This window comes from Desmodus rotundus, chromosome 11, assembly GCF_022682495.2.
Source record: "Desmodus rotundus isolate HL8 chromosome 11, HLdesRot8A.1, whole genome shotgun sequence".
In the NCBI taxonomy this organism is placed as follows: Eukaryota; Metazoa; Chordata; class Mammalia; order Chiroptera; family Phyllostomidae; genus Desmodus; species Desmodus rotundus.
Genome location: NC_071397.1, coordinates 32,228,667 through 32,232,150, shown reverse-complemented (window position 1 = coordinate 32,232,150; position 3,484 = coordinate 32,228,667). Strand labels below are relative to the sequence as shown.

The window sequence follows — 3,484 nt, the reverse complement described above, 5'->3', positions numbered from 1 at the left end:
GGCATCCTTGTCTAGTTCCTGATCTTAGTGGGAAAGCTCTAAGTTTTTGTCCATTGAGTGTGATGTTGGCTGTAGGTCTCTCATATATGGCCTTAATTATGTTGAGGACTGCTCCCTTTATTCCCACTTTGCTGAGTGTTTTTATCAGAAATGGGTGCTGTATCTTATCAAATGCTTTTTCCGCATCTATTGATATGATCATGTGATTTTTGTCTTTGCTGTTGTTGATGTGATGTATTATGTTTATTGATTTGCGAATATTGTACCATCCTTGCATCCCTGGGATGAATCCCACTTGGTCATGGTGGATGATCTTTTTAATATATTGCTGGATGCGGTTTGCTAATATTTTGTTGAGAATTTTAGCGTCTATGTTCATCAGCGATATTGGCCTGAAGTTTTCTTTCTTCGTTGTGTCTTTATCTGGTTTTGGGATTAGGATGATGTTGGCTTCATAAAAAGAGTTTGGGAGTCTTCCATCAGTTTGGATTTTTTCGAATAGTCTGTGAAGGATAGGGGTTAGTTCTTCCTTAAATGCTTTGTAGAAATCTCCTGTGAAACCATCTGGTCCAGGGCTTTTGTGTGATGGGAGTTTCTTGATGACTTCTTCAATTTCCTTTGCTGATATTGGTCTGTTCAGGTTTTCTGCTTCTTCTTCATTCAGTTTTGGAAGATTATATTTTTCTAGAAATGTGTCCATTTCATCTAGGTTTTCAAATTTCTTAGCATACAGGTCTTCATAGTAATTTCTTACGATCCTTTGTATTTCTGTGGTATCAGTTGTAATCTCTCCACTTTCATTTCTAATTCTGTTTATTTGGATCCTCTCTCTTTTTTTCTTGATGAGCCTACTTAAAGGCTTGTCGATTTTGTTTATCTTTTCAAAGAACCAGCTCCTGGATTCATTGATCCTTACAATTGTGCTTTTAGTCTCTATGTCATTTAGTTCTGCTCTGATCTTGGTTATTTCCTTCCTTCTGCTTGCTCTGGGCTGTCTTTGTTGTTGTTCCTCCAGTTCTTGTAGGCGTAGGGTTAGGTTGTTTGTGTGAACTGTTTCTAACTTCTTAAGGTAGGCCTGTATTGCTATGAACTTCCCTCTCAGGACTGCCTTTGCTGTGTCCCATAGGTTTTGGGTTGTTGTGAGTTCGTTTTCATTTGTTTCCAGGAAGTTTTTGATTTCTTCCCTAATCTCATTCTTGACCCATTCATTGTTTAATAGCATGCTATTCAGTCTCCATGCTTTTGAGTGTTTTGGGTTTTTACCCTTGGGGTTGGTTTCTAGTTTCAGACCCTTGTGGTCAGAGAAGATGCTTGATATGATTTCAATTTTCTTGAATTTGTTGAGGCTTGCTTTGTGTCCTATCATGTGGTCTATCTTTGAAAAAGTTCCATGGACACTTGAAAAGAACGTGTATTTTGCTTCTTTGGGATGAAAAGCTCTGTATATATCAGTTAAGTCCATTTCCTCTAAGGTATTGTTAAGTGACACAATATCTTTGTTGATCTTTTGTTTGGAAGACCTGTCCATTTTTGATAGTGGGGTGTTAAAATCCCCTACTATAATTGTGTTGCTGTCAATATCTTTCTTGAAATCCTCCAAGATTTTCTTTATGTATTTGGGTGCTCCTATGTTGGGTGCATATATATTTACAATGTTTATGTCTTCTTGGTGGATTCTTCCTTTGAGTATTATGAAGTGACCTTCTGGGTCTCTCTTTATGGCCCTTCTTTGGAAGTCTATTTTGTCAGATATGAGTATTGCTACCCCTGCTTTTTTTTCCTGTCCATTTGCTTGGAAGATTTGTTTCCAGCCCTTCACTTTCAGTCTGTGTAAGTCTTTTGTCCTGAGATGGGTTTCTTGTAGGCAGCATATGTGTGGGTCATGTTTTCTTATCCATTCAGCTGTTCTATGTCTTTTGATTGGAGCATTTAATCCATTTACGTTTAAGGTTATTATCGATAGGTAGTTATTCATTGCCATTATTTCCTACCTGTGTTCCTCTGTCTTTCTCTTTTCCTTCCTTTCCTTAAAGCAGTCCCTTTAGCATCTCTTGCAGAGCTGGTTTGGTGGAGCTGTATTCTTTTAGACTTCTTTTGTCTGGGAAACTCTTTATTTGGTCTTCTATCTTGATTGAGAGCCTTGCTGGGTAAAGTAGTCTTGGTTGCAGGCCTCTGGTTCTCAGTACTTGGAATATTTTTTGCCATTCTCTTCTGGCTTGGAGCGTTTCCATTGAGAAGTCAGTTGCTAACCTTATTGGGGCTCCCTTGTATGTTACTTCCTTTTTCTCCCTTGCTGCCTTTAAGATCCTCTCTTTGTCTTGGAAATTTGCCATTTTAATTATGATGTGTCTTGCAGTGGGTCTCTTTGGGTTCCTCTTGTTTGGGACTCTCTGTGATTCCTGGATTTGGGTGACTTTTTCTCTTCTCAGATTAGGGAAATTTTCCATCATTACTTTTTCAAACAGGTTTTCTATCCCTTGCTCTTCTTCTTCTCCTTCTGGTATTCCTATTATACGGATATTGTTACGTTTCATGTTGTCCTGCATTTCCCTTATTGCCTCTTCATTCTTTCTGAGCCTCTTTTCCTTTTCTTGCTCCTTCTGGGTGTTTTTTTCTACTTTGTCCTCCAGCTCGCTGATCCGATCCTCTGCTTCGTCAAGTCTGCTTTTAATTCCTTCTACTGTGTTCTTCAATTCAGAAATTGTATTCTTCATTTCCTCTTGGCTCTTGTTGATATTTTCTATATCCTTTTTCATGTTGATATAGTTTGCAGTGAGTTCATTGTAGTTTCCTTGTAGTTTCTGGTAGTTCTCTTTGAGCTCAGAGAGCTCAGTGAGTTTCCTGATGACCATTGCTTTGAACTCAGTATCTGATAGTTGACTTGCCTCTTTTTCGGTTAGTATTCTTTCTGAGGCTTCCTCCTTTCCTTTCATTTGGGAATTGTTTCTTTGTCTTCCCATTGTTTGTGAGGCTCTTCTTGTTGCCTCTGCGTCTTAAATTGCTTTGTTCTGACTCCCTGGATTTATGACATGAACTTCTATGGTAGAATGCCAATGGGATTCGGTGGTGCTGTCTCCTTACTCTCCTGTGCTCACTGGTCTTGAGCTGATGTTTATGTGTTTAACACGGTCTAACTCTAGTCTTTTCAGCACAAAAATATGGAACGCTTCACGAATTTGCGTGTCATCCTTGCGCAGGGGCCATGCTAATCTTCTCTGTATCGTTCCAATTTTAGTATATGTGCTGCCGAAGCGAGCACCATTAACAAGTATTTTAAGGTAGGCACTTTTCTACGCCTCAAATCGAGGCATGCAGAAAAAGTGACATTGGCAAGTGAGTTTGGATCAGTGTGTTTGACAAACAATTCATAAGGATAATTATAGAGCCAAAAGCTTATAAATTTAAAATTATATATGCATATATACTTTTTAATAAAAAAATCATAATGTTTATAAATTCCATTACCATAGGGAAAGAATAAGAC

General features: G+C 38.3%; 1 non-coding gene across 1 annotated transcript; it reads right to left on the bottom strand.

Moving 5' to 3' along the window:
- Positions 1-3,152: 3,152 nt before the first annotated feature.
- On the bottom strand, positions 3,153-3,259 carry LOC128779575 (U6 spliceosomal RNA). Its single transcript, XR_008425623.1, has one exon. It is a non-coding gene; the product is annotated as a U6 spliceosomal RNA (small nuclear RNA).
- Positions 3,260-3,484: the final 225 nt, after the last annotated feature.